General features: G+C 40.5%; 2 long non-coding RNA genes across 29 annotated transcripts in view; one reads left to right on the top strand and one right to left on the bottom strand.

The window, feature by feature from the left end:
- Positions 1 to 20,130, bottom strand: part of LOC146766441 (uncharacterized) — a 31,092-nt gene extending 10,962 nt beyond the window's left edge. Inside the window, exon 1 of one of the 2 annotated variants that reach the window (XR_014957980.1) lies at positions 9,520 to 20,130. This is a non-coding gene — a long non-coding RNA (uncharacterized LOC146766441). Of the gene's footprint in view, positions 1 to 5,275; positions 7,482 to 9,519 lie in introns of those variants that run through there. The other variant, XR_014957981.1, reaches the window with a different exon arrangement.
- The window catches only part of LOC110476338 (uncharacterized), a 524,174-nt gene that overhangs the window by 443,783 nt on the left and 57,168 nt on the right, over positions 1 to 23,223 (top strand). The gene's annotated exons all lie outside the window — the stretch shown is intronic.

The raw sequence follows: 23,223 nt of genomic DNA, 5'->3' as shown, positions 1-23,223 counted from the left end.
AGTGTGGAAGAGCATGAGAAGCTCTCCAGGCCTCTGAGTGTGGATATTCATGACCTTTCTTATTAAAGCTGACTCATACAAGGATTCATAAGATTCCTTGTACTTCCTTTTTTGTTGTTTTTCTTTTTTGTTTTTCTTTTTTCTTTTTTTAATTAGGAGGCACCATTAGCCTAAAGTATACAAAGCTAGGTATTTAATTTGTATTTGCTTGTTATGCCCTAATCCTACCCACTATTTGGGCTCATGAAAATATGAGCAATTAAGTTCTGTGTCGTTGTGAGCACCAAAGTTTGGGGCCCTTTGGAGTATTTTAATTCCAGTTCACTTGGAAGTACCAAGTGTGATATCTGCAGTGGGTTAGGACAGGCAGTGCTAATTAATTTGAAGGATGTGTTTGGTAGAGATTTGGTATCTGTGCCAAGATCCCTTTAAATCATCTTGGTAGGTGTAGAGTAGCTGGCTGGTCAGACACAGGCAGGGGATTCTGACTTGCCTTTTTGGGGGCTGAGGTACACCTCGAGCAGGCTGAACTGAAGGGGGTGGCTCCCTCATTTCTGCTCAGTAGAATGCAAAGAACCACTCCCAGAAATTTGATGATAACCACAAAAGCAATAGAAAATAGAAATATATTTTACTCAGCCAGGACTCTGTCAGTGTGTCTTGGAGAAATGTTTGGAGATGCCCAGTAGGAGAGGGATGTGTAGAATTGCTAAATCAGATTTTTCAGTGTGGCACTAGATAGGTGGTCTGGAGAGTAACTAACTTTGTGCTGGCTGAGACTGTTTTCACACATTCAAGCTTGTGTTTTCAGAGAAAGAAAAAAAATTAAAACAGTTTTTTCATTTTGAAAGTCTTTTCAAATTCTGTTGCATAGAGAAACAGTATGGCTGTCACAGTATTTATGAATCAACAACTTTAAGGAGCTTAAATGTGAAAAATAATATCTTTTTGTTACTTCTAAAGTATACTGTTTGAAAAGCAAAAAGCTTGTTTTCCCCACTGCAATTCTATAGACTGAATATCTGTCACTGCTGTTCATCAGATCAGCCTGGAGCTACTAAACCCTAATACCCTCAACAGACAACAGCCACAGTGCCAGGGAGGGATTGCCTGGGCTGCAGCTTCCAGAAACATGTGAATCACCCCAGCAATGTGCAGCTTTTTGTGCCTCTCTTGCAATTTCAGCAGGAAAATAAGAGTAATTAGAAAGCTCCATTTGGCACCAATGCTGCTGGTTTGAAAGTGACCTACTAAGCTGCAAACCATTCTCTCCCCCCTCCTCCTTTCTTCTCCACCCCACTCACAATCTACATCTAAAATCTGGTCATCTCTAGCGTGGTGCTGTTTGGAGCTGAGCTGCTGCACTCCATGCACATTCCTGTTGTGTTTAGAAACTGTTGATAAAAGATCTCCCAATATTTATGTTGGACACATCCATGTGTGTCAATACTGCCATGTCCTCGCTGCTGCCAAATGCTGTCTCTTTTTATTATTTTGATATATGGTGGGTTATTGTAGAGCACTTGCTTCTGTACTCCTTCAAATGCTTGGCTTATTCCATAGTTCCTCTCTGAGAATCATTTGCTGCAGCTGTGACATTACTCATCCCTTAACCTAATTAGCTGGGTTTATTTACTCTGGGAGAAGGGAAGCTCAGGATGGGGAGTGTATTGTGCTCCAGCCCATGCTGCAAACACCACAGCAGAGGTGTGCCAGAGGAGTCTTCATGAATCTGATTTTAGAGGTCTTTGCTGCTGGAGGGGGGCTGTGGTTTGGTTGCTGCTCTGTGAGGGTTGTCCAACATCTCGTTGATATAAATAGAGCCACGGGGAGAGAGGCAGGGAAAGATGAAGTAGCTGACTCAATGTTTGACTGATGGGCCAATGTAATGAAAGTTTTGCAATCTTTTGTAAGCAGGAGTAATAGGATAGCAAAGGAACACTGGGGGATCCATTAGATTTGCATACTTATAATCCATCACAGTGATGAAATTAATTCACTTGTATCTTACTGCGTGTGCTGCTGTATGAGGCAAAAGTGGTAAAAATGAATCTAAAAATGAATGGATTTTTCAGTGTTTCAAGCATTTATATATAGTAAGTATGCAAAGTAGTTCAATATAGAAGTGATTGTTTAAATGGTAAAAAAATTGAAATATATCTTTCCTCAAAATAAGTAATATTTTGATTTAATGCTGTCTGATCAGCACAATAGTCCTTGGATGTAAAGATTGCTGGTCATCTAAATGTCCATTTCAGACCTACATATTAATTTAGATTTCTAAATGTACCCAGCTCCCCCAGTCAAACCTTGATTGATGAGAATGGCATACATTTTTTTTCTAGCTACAATTACAATATTTGTTTATTTTGAGGTAGATTTAATGTGCCATATAATTAACTGGTGCAGAGAATTAAGCTATAAAGAATACTATTATCTCTCAGGCTTTTTCCAGGGCCATATGAGATTGTCACATATGGCACTGGTTGTTGATAACTAACCTAATGAAATGATACCATCACACAGAGGCTGTTTCTCAGTATCCGTTCCCACTGATAAGAAGTTATCTGTCTTGATATTGATTTGACATCTATCTGCTCCGTATGTGACTTTGGAAACTAATGACTGAGGTTGTACTGAATATTCAGAGATAAATTTTCAGATGAGCAAGGGACCAGCCTTCCTATTTCTCAGAAGCTTTTTTTCTCCCTGCCTGCTAATGAACCGTGGGCACAGGCATTAGCTCTGAGACAGCTTTTCATGATTGAAGATCAGATCAGCTGAGGGCTAATATTTGTGCTTGCAATGCATCATGTGGAGGAAACCAAGGGTGTAAGTACTGATGGAAGTTTGGCAAAATGGAGGGCAACTTTCTAAAAGAGTCATGCTGGAGCTAGTGCTCATTTACTTAAAGTACAGCTTGATTTCAATGGAGCAACTCAAGTCAAAATTATGAGAAGTGCCTGCTGTCATTGACATCCCACTAGGGATCTGGAGCACTTGGAAAGGAAGGAGCCAGCCTGACTTTGCTGAATGAGCATTTAGCTGTGTGCAGGCCAAAACAGCAGCAGAGGGAAATCAGAACATGCAGGTCCAATTGGGTGTCAGTGGGGCTGGGATAGGGGAAAAGAAATCTCATTTTGGGATCTTGATATCCTTGCCAGGTGTACCAGCAGGATGGTACCTGCTGCCAAAGGAGAGACAGGAGAGGTGCCAGGCTGCCTGACCTCCCCTCCTGTCCTGCCTGAGCTTGCCCAAGGGACAGCAGTGTGGGGATATGTGCTGTGGGTGCAGTGCACACATAATTCCTTTTTTGTGTTAGCTTTGTGGGCTGGGCAGGAATTTGGTTGCATTGCTTCCCCTGGATTTGCCCAGAGTGCCTTTGGAGGGTGACAGCTGGTGCTTTCACTCCTTACATGCAGTCATATCTGTCAAACAATCCAGAATACCTTTGAATCTGGCACAGCATGAGTGTGGGGTCTCCCATAAGGCAGAGCTCTAAGAAAAACACCAGTAACACGAAACCCCCAAAGTCAGTCAATATGATTTTATCACATGTATTTATGCTCGCCTGACAGCCAGCAGTGAAAGGGAATGGGAGTGAAAAAATCCTACTGAGGGCAGCACAGAGTAAACAGCATCCCTGTTTAGGTGAATTGTCCTCTGGAGAAGCCTCTGGAAAAGCTTTGGTGGAGCAGCTCCAGCCCGGGGTGTGTTGGGGTCACCTTGGTGCAGTGGGAGCAAAACACTCTGTGCTGAGCCCCCTGTGCCTGCAGGGCTCCTCAGGGAGGGGTTCAGTCTGGATTGCCACAGGGACAAGCCCAAGGACTTGTCAGGGATTGTGGCACTCCATGTGCATCCCTGGAGTGCATCCTCTGGTCTCCAGAGGGATTTGTGTGCTCCTCAACCACCTGTGCCATGAGCCAAAGCGTGGTGGGTGAGGACTTCAAAAGTGCTCACCTAATGCAACCTAAACTCCTAATGAGAGCATGTTTGGGGATTGGAATTCCCTTCCTCTGGGTTCATATCTGGTATCAAAAACATCCCAAGGGGTGAATAGGTGATGAATGCTTCATTAGCTCCCACAGCACTGGTGCCACTTTAGAGAGCTGGTTTTCAGTGCTCTTGTTAGCACTGTAACCTTTCTGAACTGCCTTTGCTCAGCCTGCTGCATGCTGCATTCTTTCCTCTGTCCATTGCATTTTGTTTCTGTATTACACCATTTTTTTACTGTTTCCATATTTATGAATTCATCTATCTACAATAACAATTACAGTTGGAATGTTTACTTTGCCTGATAACATTTACAGTTCATCTACTGGGCAAATACTTGTTATTCTTTGCTTATTTTTTTAAATATATATTATTAGAAGAGCTTTTGCAAAATTTAATTCATTCCTCCCAAATATGTTCCATTTCACACGATTGGCAGGAACAAAAAAAACAAATCAGAACAAAACAAATCAGCCTCATCTTCCCCAAAGAAAAACTAAAAAAAGGGGGAAAAGGGAGTTGAGGAAGGCACCAGCATGATGAAGACATAACTAAGGTCCAGCATTTAATTTTAATTCTTTTTCTGGCTGTTTTACATCATCAGGTGCAATTATGGGTGACTTAAGACCCCATTTTGTTTTGTATGAAAAAAGCCAGGCCTGACATTCCCCTGTATGCTGGATCAAGTGCTTGGTGCCCATGGGCGTTGCCAGTGATGATGCTCATCACAGGGAATCCCTGATCCACGATGTGAATCACAGCAGCCCTGGAGAGGCTTTTTGATTTAGACACAGAGGTGTTTGGCCTCGGTGCAGCCAGCAGCCTCTGCCTGGTCCTGTGCTGGGAAAGGAGAGGGATAACAGGCTGCTGGTGCCCAGGGCAGTGTCCCACCTGCAGCCACTGCAGGAAATCCCCCAGGAATCCTCTGGGACATGCAGTGCCTTCCCTGCTGGCCCTGGCAGCCCTTCACCCAGCTGGGGTTAACTGTGACCTGCCCAGGGCTGTTCCCCAAAGCACCAGGCAAGGACCACGCTGCTGTAGAGGCAAAAACAGGCATTCATTGCCCCTGGAAGTCTTCTGCAGCTGTGGAGCAGCTCCACAAAGCATGCACTGCCCCGTCCATCCTGGTTCAGTGAAGTGGTTAATGCTCTGTGCAGTGCATGGGATTTATTTAGTGCAGATAGCTGAGGGACTCGGTTTTAATGTGCACTGGAAGGATATTGGCACACGTTTTTGGACTGCACTTTGCTCTCTGCCTTGATGAACTAAGCAGATACTGTACCATGAAAGGGAAGAGGAAGCTGAAACTTGGAATAATGTCCCTGTTTGTCTCACAGCGTGCTGCTGCTCATGATGTTGAGCTGGCGCCAGTCCTGCTCCGCTTGGAGAACGCAGCCGTAGGCTCTGGTTGTGGGAGGATGAACCCGTTGTTATCTGGCAGGGCTGGTGAGAAAGGAAAGGAAGGTTGATTCTGGCCAGATGGGAGATACTTTCCCAGTGTGAGAAAAGCGTGCATGGAGGCAGATTATGCTCTGAACAAAAGAAGCAAGCAAGAGCCCCCCAGTTGGTGTGAGGGAATGAGGAGTGGGACAATAGGCACTGCCAGGAAACACCTGGCTTCAGGAGGAAGCTGAGGGGACCTTCCAGTGACTGAAAACCCTTGCTGTAAAATGTGTTTATTGACAGTGAATACAGCATTGGGCAAGAGAGTCCAACCCTTTATGAGGAGATGGGAATGTCCTTCCTCTGCACTGTGGTTTAATTTCCAGCAGTCTCAGATATGTGTTCTGTGTGGTTGGATCGGTCAAGAAACTTTCCCTGTGTTAGGTCTGAATATTTAGGGGGGGCAAGCTCATGGGGAGGAGCACCAAGACTGTACATTTGAATGCTGGAAGGAGTCTGCTCAATACCTTTGGAAGTGAGGTTTTACTAATAGGAGAGAACAAGACCTGAATGTTATCTTTCCTGGAAATGTTACTGCACTTATGAGCAGACAGGTAGTAACAGAGGAGTTACCTACTTAACACAGGCTCAGAAAGTCTGCATGAAGATTCTAGAGGATAGTAATAGTAGTGAAGAAAACCTCTTTAAATTAAAAGGTGTGAAAGAATGCAGATAAGAGGGTGCAAAACTAAAATAAGCAAAGTGAAAGTGGAGAACAAAAGGGAGGATTTCCCAAGAGGTTAAAATAATATTGAAATCTTGCAAGTATGCACAGAACCAAAGGGTCAGGAGAGAGTTGGAGGTGAGGGGACTGGAAAGAGAATTAGTGCAGCCCTTGAGTGACACAGGCATGGAAAGTGCAGGGCAGGCTGGGCTGTCCAAATATCTGCAAAGTGGACTCAGCCTTAAGGTGGGGACATCCAATATGGGAATTTTCTGTGAACCCTCTTTTGTCTTTTTGTCAGGGACAGAAGTTTTCACTTTCCCACTTTTACCTCTCCCTTCCTCTCTGTTGTTTTGAGAATTTCTCATGGTTTATATTTGCTCTGCATTCATGTGAAAATGAGTAAGGAAAAAAAAAAGTTAAATTATTTTTATTTCCCACTGTATTTTGAGAAGACAATGAGGTAGCTATGGAATGGGTATCTCCTCACCTCTATCATTATTTTCCTTTCAAACTATAAGGACTCTTCTTACATCTCTGTTTGGAGGTATAACCCAGAATCAATTAAACTGAAGATCCTAGACAATGAAAATCATCTTCATTGAATTCTGGATGAATAAAGTAAATTTTCCTGCTCTGCCTGCACTATCAGAGACCTGTATTGGTGGGCATTGCCACAATCCACATGGTTTTCATCACTGCAAAGAAGTTAAATCCACCATGTCTTTACCATGCCAAATAATAACAAGAAATCATGCTTTAAGTATGCACCTGTGTAAGCTATTTTTATGAGACAAAAAAGCTTCCTGGTCCCTTGTGGGATCCTTTATATGCTGGAAATAAGAAATATGGTATTGTTTGGCTGGGAGGATATAATTCCTTAATTACCTGAGGCATGTCTGAGTTATTTTGGAAAGGTTGTTATGAACAGCATGGTATCAGCTCTGCGACTGTAAAGAACAAGAACCAATAACGTAAGATCCAATTTGTTCTGGCAAATAACAACCTGGGTCAAAAGGGTTGGGGGGGGGGCAGTAAATTGAAGAATTTACCCAATGGCAAAGTACTCAGATTTTCTTTCAGAAAATACTGTTTCAGCAGTGTTGATGCTGAGGTGCTAAAGGTAATAAACTGGGGGATAAAATAACAGGGTTAAAAGAAGTGGTGGTGCAGATGGTGTTGGTGCTGGAGGGGAAGAAATGCTGCCTCCCTCCCAGCACGATGGCTGGGCTCCTGCAGAGGGGCTACTAAGGAAAGACTTCATCCCTCTGCTTTTGGGTGTCTTTTTTCTTAGTTGATATTTAGTTGTTTCCTTGGAGAGTTTTGTTTTTCTTTTTTTGCCAATCAAATGTCTTTGTGATTGATAAATTACACCTCTTGGGAGTCAGAAATTCCTCAGGAATTTCTGATGGTCTTACAAAACTTCTCTAGAAATTGGTTTAATCCATTTTAGGGGCTGTATGAGGTTTGCATGCTCCACACTTGCTGTAGTAGAGCTCTTAACAAAGGTGGATTAGGGAGAGCTTGGCTGTGCCATCCCTTTCTGCTACTGGGAAAATACTCCTCAGGGTTTGCTCAGACAGCTTTGCCTTTCCTACCACCCATTATTTTATATTTCTGTTTATCAGCTTATCCTAAGACAAACCTGACTTGGCCATGCAGCAGTAACTTCACCATCACTGTCACATTTTTGTGCAAGAGGATGATGAAAAATAAAGTCACCTTTGGTCAATGTATGGTTCTTCCTAATGGGAATCTAAAATGAGGTTTCAAAATTGTGGTAGAGGACTGTGGACAGAAGAGTTTGTTTCAAGTGTTTCCAGTGATAGTATGACTGAATATATATGATTTATTTATTTTTTTTTTTTATGAATTACAAAACTATGAATTTGTGATGAAAGGCTTGATGGCTTTATGAATAAGTGCTAGTTGATGCTATTTAAGTAGGATTCAATTAAATCTTCATAAAATGAGCAGAGTGAAAAGGCTTGACATGAACTGAGGCCCAGGAAGGCAAATTGCCATGTATGAACTATTCCATGGAAATCAGATTACTTTTCATAGCTGCAAAAATGTGCTTAGCTTAAACATATTGGGCCAAATTCTGTTCTCATTTATGTGTGTGTAATGTGGAACTAAGTGCAATATTTGGGTAAATCTATTTCAAATAATTAGTTGATAGTCTTGGAGGGAAAAGAAACCATTCCTAATTTAAATATTGGCATATTCTGTTTTTCAAACAGATGTTCAGACTCTTATATTTTGGCATCCCAAGATGAAAAGATAGCACAGTTGCACAAGAGGGTTTTTATGGAGACTGTCAATGGAAATGAGAAAACTCTTGGGCCAAAATTCAAAGAAGTTCTATACATAGTTGCCCACAAAATTTCTGATCCTGAGAGCTGTGGGGAATCCCACTGACTTTAGAAATTCCCTTCTCCATCACACAGTTTGTGGGATAGAGGCTTGACAAAACCCAGCATGGTTGTCCTGGCTCTGTGGAGGTAGATTGCAGAATGCCTTTGGCATTAGCAAAGTCAGACCTTTCACCATTATCTTTTTCAGAGACTGAATTTAACCCCTCTCCCCTGTTTTTTTTTTTTTTTTTTCCTTTCCCTGAGAGAGTTCAATCTCTTGCTATTTTACCAAAGTTTTAATTTGAAATCTGAAGTAATTTTTTACCTTGATATGCTTATATAGCTTTAAAATGTGCAATAAAACAGAGTAGGTATGTTACTGCCAGAATATGAATCCAAGGCAACTAATTCAAGTGAAAAAAACCTAAAATCTTCCTTCTATTGATTATTTATTTGAACCAGTGGATATCCTTGTTCTGCATTTATTCCCAACACTTTTTAATAGTATAAACCCCCCAGAAAGTAGGATTAAATTCTCAGTCTTCTGAACTTGTTTTTAAAACTCCTTTACTATTTACTAGAAAAACTATTTCCCTGGTTGCTTTTAAAGTCTCTAACTTTATTTTTTTCCCCATTACAAAACTCCTTAGTGTTAGGAAAATGTCAAGCCAACTTCATGGGATGCTGATAGACAGTAATGCCAAAATTATTTGCCCAAATTATAGTGCCAAAGTTTGGTGGCATTATGGGGAGCAGAGTGTCTATCTCGAGCTCTCAGTCCAGCCTCACAGATCATCTTTCCTTTTCATCTGTGATTCAAATGAGAATATACTGAACCAGAACCACTCTGGGTTAAAATATCAGCTGTAGTTTTCATTTCATCCCAATTATACTGTGACACAACAATACAGATATCAGCAAAATGGCTTCTGATTTACTGCAGGATGAAAGAGAAGACCCATAGATTAAAAAAAAAATAAAAATCCATTTGTGTCAATTAAAGATATTTACACTCTGAAGCACGTTATCAACATGTAGTAATAATGGAAAATGAAATCTTACCACTCTTCTCCCTTCCTGTGGAAATTGGTATTCAAATTTCTATTTATACAGAGCCTCGACTGAAGATTTCCCGAGCTTTTGCTTTCTCTGTAGCCTGGCAGTGAACACATGTTTTTCTCTAAGTATGGTGTAATCAGAAATTAATATAACAAGGTGGGGGACATGCAGGATTAAATTGCATTACTTCAGCTTGACTGACGTGGCTTCTGATTGCTTCAACTATTGCTCACATCTCTGTATTTTACCCCCAGGAAAAAGGTGGCCTGGAAACAGCTCCAGATAGTTCAGAGAGTCCAGGGGGTTGAAATATTTTCACCTTGACTTTTTCACACCATCCACCTGCATGTGTAGAAATTGTACTTGGCTTTTAGTCTTCCTCTGTATATGTTTGTCTTCAATACGTAATCACCTCCTTTTTAATGCTGCATTATTTAACTTTTCCCCTCCACTAGAGTGGAGCAACATATGCTTTACAATCTCTTCTCAACTCCTGTATTTTCATTAATTTATGGACTCTGGTAAGGCTTAGGGCTATATAAAATGTCTGGTTAGTTCATCTCTAACAAATGTAGCTAAGATAAAGTCAAGATGTTCTCCTACCAGTCTTTCATTGCCTTTCTGGTGCCAGATTTTCAGAGGATTCTGCATTTCAGATTCTCTGTTTGGGCTGAATTTGTTGGTTCCCACATGCAAAGTAATGCAGAGGTTTTCAAAAGATCTTCAACCAGATGTTGAAAGCTTCACTTGACCTGCTAAAGTGAACCAGACAAGCTTTGGATTCTCATTGCTAACCCTACTTTATCTGGGGCAGTGGACAGCACAGAAGGTGGACAACTCATGATTATTAGAAGATTAAGGATGGGCTTATCTTCTATAAAAAAAGCTGGCCCCTGCTGAGTGGCCAAATCCATTTTTAGAACTAGTAATAATAAGAATAATGCCAGTTTGGCAGCCCAGCATTGCACCAATTAATTCATGTTGACTTCCCTGAATTACTTGTGTCCAATCAAAATTTAAAAGCCAAAACGTCAATATTTAATTTCAGCAGTCTCAGCTGAAAGGACTTTTTCTTCAACTTTTACATGAAATGTAATCCAAAACCTTTTGTTCAGATTGAGTAAGCACCAACAAACAAACAAACAAACAAAAAATCCCCAAACAAACCCCTCAGCTACTTTTGCAAATCCATAACTGGATAGAGCTTTTGGATTTGGAATCTCCACAGTGGTGACCCCAACAGAAGTTAAAGGTGAGGTGCTGGGTGCCAGCCACAGAGTGGTTTATCCGAAATTTCAGGTGTGCTCCAAGGTTTTCCTTTGCAATCAAGGCCACAGAAAATATTCCAGTGATTCAAAGCAGTTGGAGACTTCTCCATAGCTGCTGGAATTCCCAAGCATGGATTTGTGGCCATCTTCCATCCCCTTCATATGACTCAGCCAGTGTAAAAGGGCAGCTGACTGGGAAACAAAAAAATCTGGCTCAGCTTTGTTTCAGAGAAGAACTCTTGAAAGTAGATGCTTATAGGAAATTAATCTGAACCATCCTCATTTCTTGGACCTATAAATCCAGGCCATAAATTTTTCAAGAACAGGTTTCTTTATAAGATCTCCAGGCCTTATTGCTTCTCAGTGGGATAGAAATTGTGTGAAAAAAAAAAAAAAAACCCAAACCCAACAACCTGCTTTGTTTAGGTATTTTGGCACTCTGCCATCTTGTTTTAGAATATATAATGGATAGAATTTAATGGATTTTTTCTGATCTGCAGTGCATTCTGAGTTCCTTTTATGTCTTGGGCAGTGGCCTGGGGAAGCAGTATTTGCTTCTGAACAGTTTTCACACCCCCATGCTGCTTTTCTTTCTGCAGAGGTTGTGGAGCACACATTCCTAGGTGGAATCTGTCAGGCACAGTGACTAAATGGACAATTCCAGCACTTCCAAACACTCCTGTCATTCAGCAAGAGAGAAGTCTCTACTGATTAGGATCAGACTGGTCCATGACAAGGCTGAGGAGTGGCCTCTGTCAGGAATACATTGTCAGTGCAATGGCAAAGCCCTCGGCCCGGACAGAGGAGAAAGCATATCAAGGCAAGAGGAAAGAGTGAAAAGGGTGTTCTGCTCCTCTGTAGACGAGATCATACCCCACTTTCTCCTGCAGACTGCTTGGCTACTGCAGCCCATCTCTCCCTGTGCCATTGGCAGGTCTCTGCTCCCCCATCTGCAGGCAGTGACAGGTCAGTGATTTGCTGTTTCTGCAGTTTTAGGATCCCATGAATTCTTGGGTGCACATTGCCTAATACTCAGAACTAAGTAACTTGTTGGCACAATGGCATCTCTTGTGCTGTTCCTTCACCTGCCAACTTTCCCCTAGCACAGGCAAATTCTCTCTCTCTCCTTCCATTAATGCACAAAACAAGAGTTTTAGAAGCTGCCAAGAGTCCCCTATAGGACTGAAGGACTTGGATGTCACACGGCCTCCTCTCTGGCTGCCTGGGATCAACAGTAACCTTACTGTATTTCCCCACCTTGATGAAAGGCAGCTCACAAGATTAAAATAACAGGCTGCAAAAGCAAATGAGGTATTATACCACATTAATCCTCTGACACAGCATTCATCCAAGTGCCACAATGGCTGTGATACTCCTGTACAGGCATGTGATTCATTCACCATTATTTGCCATAATTATCTTGGCCAGAATTAGAAAGGATTAAATGAAACTTGGTGGTCCATGCACTTAAGAGAACAATGGAAAAGAATTTTAAAATAAGTGGTTCTAATCACCTGTGTTGAGAATTTTCCCATAATCTCTGTTTTTAGCAGGATTTTATTTGTTGGTATCTATTTGTCATCAAACATTAAACACATCTCTGAATTTCTTGTGGTTTATTTTCATGCTTTGAAAGAATGGTTATGTGGTTAGTTGTGTACTACAAATTATAATGGTTATAAAAATTGTAAATTACCTCCCTCTATGATGTACATTTCTCTTTGATGGAACAAATAGAGGTTGGTCATAATGGAGACATTTAGACCAAATTCTGATCACCATTGGTTTTGGTATAAATCTGGAGTGGTCTCACTGAACTTATGAATTTAAGCTGATCTACTTGCGGTTAGCTAAAAAAAAAAAAAAAAGAAAAAGAGAGAGAGAGAAGAAGAAAAAAAAGTTGAGCTGTGTGTTCTTTTTCTGATTAACATTTAAAACTATTTTTTCTAACAGAAATGACATTTAGAAAGCAAGAGGATTTGAGATGATTGTATCATATTTGTTTAAGAACTTGATAGATCAGAGGATTTTAAGAAAATAATTTGCAAGTCTATATACCCAGTGACTATGGCAATAATAAAAATGAAGTAGATGTTCAAATATGGAGGTTAAAAATATGTCATGGCCCAATTTCTTATTTCACCTAATAGTTTTGTATTAAAGGTTCTGAAATCAGTTCTGAGGTGGTTTGGGGATCTGTAATCAAGGACTAATAATCTCGGTCATAGAACACCAAATATATTGTTGACAATTAAATATTTTTCCCCCTCTGTATTGTTACATACCTGCATAAAATGAAGAAAAAATAACTAACTGAGCAGGAATAAATACAACGAACATTGTGTATTATGTGCTTTCAAAACTGTGTACTGCTGATTTGGTGATGCATTTTAAAAACTTTGAATTGCTCATGCGGTCCTGCCAGCCCTTTGCATGAACACTGCTCCAAAAACTGTCTTGCCTGTGTTAAGGATGCTGCTCAAACGTGAAGCAAGGCAACAGAATGTGACTCAAAATCAGCTGTATTAGGGAATTGATTCAGTGTTTTTGAATGCAGATGAAGATAATCTGGACCTCTCTTAACTTTGCAAACCAGCAGAGCCCAGCACTGGTGCTGGTGCTGCAGAAGGACAGCCAGGAGGAACAAAAGAGCCTGGGGGGATAAGAGGTTTGTGAATTTACTCTTCCTGCAGAAAGCTGGGAAAGCTGTGCTGCCTCGAGAAACTGGTGTTACAAAGCCTTGCATGGAGAAACTAAAGATTTTGTGAGAAATAATTCTATTTCTGAATTAATTAAAATACTGTTAGGATTGATTGTACTGCTTGCATTAGGATAATAAGTTAAGATGAACTTGGATATCGTTAGGATGCCTCAGGTGGATAAGTGCTTCAGCAACATAGATGTTGCAAAGTTGATGTGATAATTAATATGCCTTTTATTTCTCAGTTCTGGCATCTCTGTACTGTTTTATGAATCAGACCTTATCGATTAAGTAAAAGAAGACTCAGAAGAGGAGCAAGGAAGCCCTGTAAATTCGGAAGCCAGGCATAATTAGTTTGCACAGGTTTTGTTGTTAGAGTTTCAGGTATCAAATCAATAGAGTAACATTAATAATTAAGGACTTGGATAAATATACCAAGTCCTAGATTAGAGCTTTGAGCTTTAAAATGCTCACATAAAAGGTTTTCCTGAGGCTCTAAATGTTCTAAAGTGCTATAATGTGACTTTTCAGCTAGAGATACTGTTAAGAAATACCAGGCTACTGTACCAGGGAGAGATTTGGATATCTCCAGGTTGGAGAGTACCTACTGCATGTGCAGGGAAATTGCTGGCATCACTTTTGCTAGGTTTGCCTTTCCTCAGCTGTAACTTGGGAGGAAAAAAAAAACGCATCGAAAATAAATAATAGCAGACAACAAAAATGCTAGAAATGTTCTTAATTCAAAATGGAGAATGTTGTCAGGTTGAGTTTTTTTGGGGGGTACTTCTTCCATGCACAAGGGACACGGATGAGCACCCCCAGCATTGCAGTTCCTCTGTGAGTGCCATCCCTGGGAGCAGGGCAGGACCAGCTCCTCCCTCTGCCTGACTCCAAGTGAAGACAAGAGCACTCCCTGCTTTGCTGAGTCTTCTCTTTCTATACCATCTGAAGATACAAAAACAATAATGAAGAAATGTGTTACTTTTCTGTTGTGACAGTCTCTAAGTCAAAAATTAATACTTCCTCTCTGAGTGGTTTACTTTTCACCATACTATTTTTTAACATATAATCTAAACCAGATGTTTCAGTTTTGGTGTAATTAAGTGGCTTTTTGGGTAAGCTGGCTCACTTCAGATAATCAAAACATATGTATCTCTTATTCCTTTTGAATCCCTTCTGTTAAGACTTTCATTTGGAAGCACATCCAAACCACTTTAAGTTACTTACTTTAATCATTATTTAATTTAGCGTACTGACATAAACTACCCAAAAAGCCATGCTGTAGAGAGTCTGATAATACACTCACTAACACCACTGGAAGATTTTCCATTGGTATCATCTGTACAAAGAGTGCAGAGAATTTTCTGTAGGGCTTGCTTGGAAGGAGGGTAATATTTCCAGTTGCTTTAATAGTCACTGAGTAAATAGGAAGGAGATGAGCAGGGTGAACACAGGGTGTGTGTGATAATATGATGATCCACATGGCTGTACTGGCATGGTGATCTGTGTGGATGAGAGAGAAAATGGAGAGAATGTTTTCCCTGTGGAAACACAGGGGATGAGTTTAGGCCAGACTGTGGCATCGGCTGGAGGAAATGGAAAGGTCTGTGTGGCCCTGTCCATATCGAGGCAAAGTCAGGCAAATTTTGTCTCAATTTGCAAAGACAGTTGAATATCTGACTGTGCACTGAAGCAGCCAGTGAGGATTTTTGTGTTTCCCCTCTGCCTGATGAGCAGCCTTCCAGCTTTTGCAGCTGCCACGGACCACTGAAATAATTACCCCCGCAGCCCCCCGGAGTTACTAGACTAGCCCAGATCTGAGAGGCTTTTGGGGGAATATTTCAGGGGCAAGGCAAAAGATTCCAAAAGAGGCTCTAACCCCTGATGTAGTCCAAGGCGTTTATTCTCGAAGGTTTCCAGGAGAGAAAGAGGGAAAGAGGGTGAACAAGGAAGAACAGGGCCTTATCTAGACTCCTGCTCAGGAAAAGGTAATTGGCTCTCAGGTAATTAGGTCAAGAAGGGAAGGAAGGGTTAAACTAACATGGTTACAGCTACAGGGGTCTCTAGTGGGGGGAAAAACCATTTCCCAGAGGAATCCAACAGACCACTGCTGTGCACCTGGAGTTAGACCTGAGCTACTCGGAGTGGCAGAGTGGAGCCAAACTACAACCCAAGCATCCAGCTGCTGCTTTTCCTGCTAAATGCCTCATAACTGACTTTAAAATGTAATGAGGCTAATGTAGGAATGCATTTAAACAACCTTACAGAGGTGCCTGATGTACTCCTAATTCAGAACCAAAATGTGTGTATGCCCTTGCTGTGTGGAGATGGGGTGGCAGCTTTTTAAATCTCTTGCCTAATATTTTGCATCAGTTGGAATACTGGTTCTCATTTCCCAGCAGAAACAGTCTATAATTTGTACAAAATAATTTTGCTTTCTTTGAAAGAGGCAGAGAGGTCATATTACTGAAGTTGTTATTCTGGCGTGATTCACTCTGGTTTTGTTTATTATGAAAATTGCAAGGAATTTATTTGTTTCTCCCTGTGTGCCGGTTTGAAAGGCATCTGTTGCGGGCAGAGGCTTACTGAAGGAAGGATCTGGAGTTTTGCAGCACTCTCAGTAGCTCTTGTTCCTCATTTGTGTCTCCTTTGTCTTCTAGACCAGGCTGCAGGGAGCCCCAAAGCAAACAGAGCTGTGCACCAAGAGAGTGGCAGAACTTCCCAGCTCAGTCTGAAACAGGGCTGGGAGAGATGTTCCAGAAGCTGGCTTCAACTGGGCTGTGGCCACTGTGAGTGGTATATGTGACTAATTAGCCATGTGGTTTCATCAGATTCTTAAGGAGACTTCACTAATTAGTTGCACTGTGATTAGAGATGGAAATTATGTTTCAAAAGAATTTTGTGTGATTGCAATCTCTTTAAAAGTTCATCAGAAACCAAGATGTAAGTCTGCAGGACAGTGTTCTTGGCATGAAAGTTGTGCAGCAGCCTTTCATTCTGCGATCACAAGAAAACTTTGCAACCCCCAGATTAGGCTGGGGCTCTCACTGTGGAACAAATACCCTTTCTTCAATCTCAGGGGCTCATGGCTTTCCATCCTATGAGAAATAGCAGGAGGACATTCTTTTCATTAAATGGATAAAACAAAACTACAGGGAGAAAAATCCTGAGCTCCGGGAAGGGTTTCAGCTTCCTGGTTTGTGTAAGAAATACAAATATGCATTTGTTTCTGCACTGCAAATGTAGATATTGCAGTACAGTGTGCATATATTCCATTCAGTTCATCCATGCCTACATAGAGAGTTAGATGGAAATGCCAATTGATATATTTTGTATTTTTATGGAAGTGCAGCACTAAGTCTGGAGGTCAGAAGTTGTGAAAAGGTTGGTATTGTCTGACCATATTCTCTCTCTATTTTCAGTGGTACTTTAAAAAGTAAAAAGTCCTTCACACAAAAGAAATCTTTTCTTTTTAGGAGCAGAATCTAAAAATCCTTCACCCAGGCCACCCAAGCTCAGGGTCTGGAGCAAGGCAAAACAAATACTTAGCAAAGGCTGTGCACAGGCTGCAAATGGATCACAGAAAAGCCCTGTCAGACTTCCAGGCTACATGACAAGTCCAGCAAAACAGTAGCTGTTATCTGCAGAGCTGGGGCAGCAGGAGATAGCAGCTGTGAATGCTCGTGCAGGAATGGATTTCTTCATGTCAGAGTCTGGGGTTTATGTGCATCTTTATTTCTTGTCTGAATGTGGTAAAGTTGGAACTAATAAAACATAATGGCTAGTTTAATTAAAACAAGTTAGTGGAGACTCCAAGATGCCTTCTGATATAAAAAATACAATTTAAACAAAACACAAGAAGCTGGTCATTGCTATTTCAGCTTAAACTTAGAAGAGTTTGTGGATATTCAGTGGATCTAAGCTCAGCAAGTATATACTGGAAATTTCCATTCCAAGCCTTTATTAATTATGTTTATACAATTTACTTTCATTATCCATATTTTTGACATCAGATTCTTTCACTTATTTGTACTGTGTATTTTTATTGTGGGTTGTTGGCACGGTAATTCCATATATTATCTGACTCTATAATTTTGGCTTGAATTAGCATTTTATATACTGTATTTTAATGGCAAAACCTAATCACAAATCCACAGTGGACAGAACTGGCACTCTCAGCTTGCTTCTATCTTCATCTCTGTACTTTGCATTAGGCACAGCAGCCAAATGCTCAATGGAACAGGATTGTAGCCTGTGTGAGAGGCTGTGGGGGGATTAAGAGACCTGGTTATTAGTCCCTGTTACTGGCCTGTGGATTTGGGAGCTGCCAAACCCAATGAGCAGGAGAACAGCAGGAAAATGGTCACTGAGGATGCAGAGATGGGACATCCTCCAGCTTGAGCCTACCACAACTACCCCTGAAAGACAAGAGGGGAAAACAGTGCTGGAATTTGCTGTATGGGCCCTGTGATTGTGGAGACTTCTTTGTGCACAGAACAAAAAAAAAAAAAATTAGTCTTCTTTCCTCCCCTGCACTGGGGTGAGTATGCACACAATCCCATACAAATTTTATTTTTCTCCCAGTTTGATTTTAGGTTGCTGTTATGGTGTTGGCTTTCGTGGAGTTAGTGCTGATTGCTGTTGGTGTAAAGGAAGGATTAGGTCTGTGATGGGTTAAACTCAAGGGTCCAAAGGACCTGCAGGAGTTACTGATGGGCAGCAGCCATGCAGACAGCCCTGCCTGACCACCCCTAAATGTCACGGCAGCTTGGATTGGGCAAGGAACTCTGCTGTACATGCTCACCCTTTGACCTCTTGGACAAGCCTTAATTCCTCCAGGCTTCTTAATTTGCAGTGATTAAGTTATCTCACGTATTTTTGATCAAATCCTCTTTGACAGACACAACTGTTTCGGCAAAACCACCCAGATTTGCTTTGTATCATTTGGTCTGAGGGAGTCAGTACAGCTATTTGAGTAAGAAAAGGAGGATTGGAAGCTTTGTACTCCCTAAAGTATTTGAATAAGCAATATATTCTGGCTGAAATAGTGTGCTGCAACCTGTTTAGGATGATGTATTTGCAATTAACCCCTAGTTGATAGCTCCTGATGCAAAGCAACCCTTTTTTTAACAGGGCTCTGTATAGCTTCTTTATGTTAACAAAAAAAAAAACATTTTCTTGTGGAAGCAGAATTATTTGAATATTGGAAATGAGCTGCCTGGTCTCTGATAACCCACCACCTCTCAGAATCTTACCAAAATAGTAAAAACAACTTTGTTTGGATGATTGCCTTGGCTGTACTCAGAATCCTCCCTGGAGCTTGTTGCTGCACTATCAATGTATCAGATGAATCGATGCTGTCGGTGCAATAATTTTAGGCAGAAGACAAAACCACTTCAAAGAGTATAATGACTTGAGAGTTTGTCAATAAGATGTCTTAATGTTTTTGACAACACCCATTTTGTTGACACAGTGGGTGAGGAAGCCTGACATCATTTATTGTGTCAAGTGAACAGATTTAGCTGCTGGTGAACCACATGGTAAATTACACTTTTCCCCCTTCCTGTTTGAGCTATCAATCCTGTTTTTCTTTTGGAAGCTGATGATTACTTTTTTTCCCCCCATCAACCAAAAGACAATGTCATTATTTCTCAGGGAAGGAAAGTAGTATAATTTCTGAATCCCTCTGGAAGGAGTCTCTGAAGTGCCATTAATTCATATTTAGCAAACAAGTTGAATAAGATATCCCTCTCCATTGCTAAAAGCAAAAGGGAGATAGCTTTATTTATAAGCAAGGATCTTTTAGAAGTGAAAATCTGTTTTACCATGCATGGCAAGTTCCCAGCTAATTTAAAACATTTAAAGTTATGCAAAACCACTTAGAGTTGAAAAATATGTAAAGATATGTAAAGACACTAAGTATCTTGTTCAGTACTATAATAACAGAAAAATCAAGACCATGTTTTGACTTGGGATTTTATCTTTAGAGCTCCTTGCAGAGAGGTTTTTTTCTATACCTGTGTGCAGGTTTAGTTTCTTCTTCTGATGCCATCCTTTCTTGTCTGCTTAATCCTTACAAACTTTGATAGTCTTTCATAAGGATGAATGTTATTCATAGAGGGAAGTCCATAAAGATTGTTGTTCATCAGTATTTGTCTTCAAACTTTGAAGTCTCCTAATTGCACGAAGATAGATGCATTAAACAATTACCTAAATGCTCAAAAGGGAAAGAACAAAGGAAATAAGGAATGATGTAATCCCTGAGGGAATCATGTTTCTCTCTCCGGGAGGAAGCTGTTCTCTTAAAGTTGGCACAACTCTTGGGATGCTCAGCTGTCACTTTCTTCTCACATTTATTCTGAATGAACACAATCCATCCATCAGTGCTTAAGGAGTTTTCTAACAGTACATTGACCTTGAATGCGGCACATTGATTTTCAGTAACGCATCACAAATAGGGTCGTTACTGAGTCATCCAGCAGTGGATGTGATTGGGAACAGATTTCTGAAATTCCAATACTGTGCCACCTGCCTCTGGTGATGGATCATTCTGCTGCCCCCCATCAATCCTCACCTCCCGCTAAAAAATGTGACACCTGTATGAAATTTATCATTATATACAACACGAGGCACAAACAAACTGGTAGAGTGGGGGCTTTGCAGCAGCCTCCACTCCTCTGGTGAGGAAGGTTTACAGTGGCATTTATTTAGAGAGGTGCCTTTTGTAAAAGGGCCGGGTGCAATGGTGACAGATGTGAGCACTATAGGGAATTAATGCTGCAACTGGGACCCAGCAATAGATAAAAACAGTCTGGATCTTAAGCTGTTAGAGGTTAACACCAGATCAATTAGGGTGATTGTTCTGTAGATTGTAATGGACAAATATACGTATACAAAAAGGGCATTAGTGAAATTGGGGAGGAAGAACAAATAGAAATTAACTGATGTTAAAGTAAAAATCAAAGTGGGAAAGATTTTGTGTTCTAAAATGCCTGGCAGCCTGACTACGGCTGGGAAACAGATCTTTCAAAGTGATTCTGGAAAAGTACAATTGAAACAGAGGTGTTTGTGTTTCTTTGGGAATTTGGAAAGGTCAGGTAAATTAATGACCCTTTCCCCCCATTGTGCATATAAATGAAAAGGTAAGAACAAAAGCCTGGATCCTCAGAAGTTTTTAGGTCTCTAATGTCTGCTGAGATCAAGGATTTGGCCACTCTTTATATTTTAGGTTTGTGACTTCTGAAGCAGTAAAGGAGGAATAATTCTTCTTTTTCTTGCAACTGCCATTGGTTTGGAGTACAGTGGCTCTGTAACCAAGCTAATGCATTGATGTTTATTCATCTAAAATGGCCAAGAATTAGCTACTGCACTGAGCCAGCTGAGAGAATAAATGGCCTCACAGTTATAAAGTGGCAAACTTTACATTCTTCCCTATTTCACTCAGCTGCAGCGGATGCTAAGAATCTTGAAAAGAACTCAATTAAGTAGCTTGCTAATTTATACTCTCTGCCTGTGGGTAATTTTGCAATGGTTTCAATAAAAATATGTATAATATGTACTCCACAAGCAGAATAAAACCTGATAGCAGAATAGGAAATAACTATCTGAAAATGAAATGAAGTTGATAATATTTCCTTACCAGCTATTATTGCTCCTCTCTAATGTCTAATTCTTAGTTAAATTGAGAAGGCCTTATTGGCCAAAGTACAGTAAAGTCAGGCTGTTATGGAGCACTATGGGAAGAGTATTTATTTTGCAACTGTTTTATAGCAAACATGGAAGTGTTGCTCCTCAATACCAGCTTCAGAGCATCTACTGGTCACTGCAGTGGCAATGGGGGTTTGAGCAAATTCCCTGGATTTTGGCTTTAGTTCAAACTTGGTCCAATTTTCCTGCGGTGCAAGGGGCTGATTCATGATGATCATGGACCAAATAAACTCTGAGCATGTGCCCAGGGTCTGCCTCTCCAAGTGTGGGTCCTGCAGCACTGGAGTCAGACACTGCTTGTGAGACTCCTGTCTCAGCAGGAGTCATATCTGATTTGATACTGATAGATTGTTTCAGAAATTGACCCTAAACACCTTCATCACCTAGATGGGAATGATCAGAGAGGCCCTCCTTTATCAAAGGAGGCTTTTTTGGCATTGCTACAAATTCTGATGATTTTGAAGGGATATATGAATATCTAAAATCTTTGTAAGATCATCTTTGCTTCTTCCATGCTATTTCTATTTCCCTCTTCAAGCTTTCTTCTTTTAAAATAAAGGTAATTATTTGGCAGACAACTACATACTCTAATTAAGTATAGGCAATCCCTCCAGCATCTTTAGGTGTCATGTGTCATACAGCTCTAAGGTATGTGTGCACCTTCTAGAAACTCTGCAGCCTCTTGGACTTCAGTTCTGGACCTGCCAAACCTCTTTTGCAAACAGCCACATTCTGTTGGGTGGCTGCTGGAGTCTCAGCTGCTTGAGTGGAGCAAGACTGCAGAGAGGGAGAGGTCACCAGCAAGACCAGATCCAAAAGGATTCCAAAAAGGAGTTTTTCGCAGCAAGAGGGCTCTGGATGTTTGTTTCTGGGTTTGGGCCACAGCTGGTTCCAGATAGGTTAGAGTGGGTGTACTTCTCTGTAGCAATTACCTTTGACTTCTAGTAAATACATTACTATCTAAGTCTAATTATACATTAATTGCCTGACTGAACTCACTTTGATTGATGTGAGTATTAAAATTTTTGGTTATTGAAATAAAACCCCAAAATATGTGCTGATCTCAGGTTCAGCTGTCTGTGCATTCAGCTGGAGGAGGTTAACTTGGTGAGAATTAAGAAACTACCAATATTATAGTGGTGAACAGGGAGAGAAGACAGAACTGGATTGTGTGCAGTTATTTTAAACTACATATTTAACCTCTCAGTGTCTGGCTTCTAGATTGTTATAATGCTTCCTATTTATCTGGGTGTTGCTGCTTTCAGTCTTTTGGGTTAGACACAAAAAATGTCAGAATTCTGACATCCTTCCATAAATGTTGCTATGAATTTTTAGGATGCAGAGCATCAAAATACCTTCTGGAAGATGTCTTATTTGAGATAGTTTGAATATACTTCTGTGTGTACTTTAGAAACGGTTGTGTAACTCCAGATATGAGAATTATGTGAAAGCAAATGCTGTTGATTGTATTACTAATAGTACAATATTAAAATAATAAAGATTGTAAAATACTAGTTGATGTACTTATATAAGCCTCCTTTATCTTTCCAGAAAGTTGTTTATTGTTTGCATATTTTCCCCAGGTACATTTTACATAGATCTCTGGTCACTCTAAGCAAACAGCAAAATTTTCTCCCAGTGAAAGTAAAAGCTAATAATACTAGAAAAGTTAAGTTAGTATTTGAATAATGTCTTATTTTTCAGGGCTATATAAGTCAAGCAGTTGAATTCCCTCAGATCTAACAGACTATGTCAACACATGAAAATGGAAAAGTTTTAAATTCAAATTCTATTTGATTTTAATCTTCAGTACTGCAAGTTACACTTTTGCCTCAGTGATATCAAAGGGATGGTGCTCACTTTATTTTTCACCCTCTAAATAAGTGTTTCTTGTGTTGTAAAAATGTCTTAATATTCTAATATAGCTACATGTATATTAATACCCTAAATATTAGAGGTTGCAATGTAATTTTCTTCTTTTCCTTGGGCGTGAAAATAGAAAATAATGCTGAATGTTGGTGGGCTGTCAGT

The sequence above is a fragment of the Lonchura striata genome, chromosome 11 (genome assembly GCF_050655825.1).
Source record: "Lonchura striata isolate lonStrDom1 chromosome 11, ASM5065582v1, whole genome shotgun sequence".
Lineage (NCBI taxonomy): Eukaryota > Metazoa > Chordata > Aves > Passeriformes > Estrildidae > Lonchura > Lonchura striata.
Note: the sequence above shows the minus strand (reverse complement) of the source record. Positions and strands in the feature narration are given on the sequence as shown.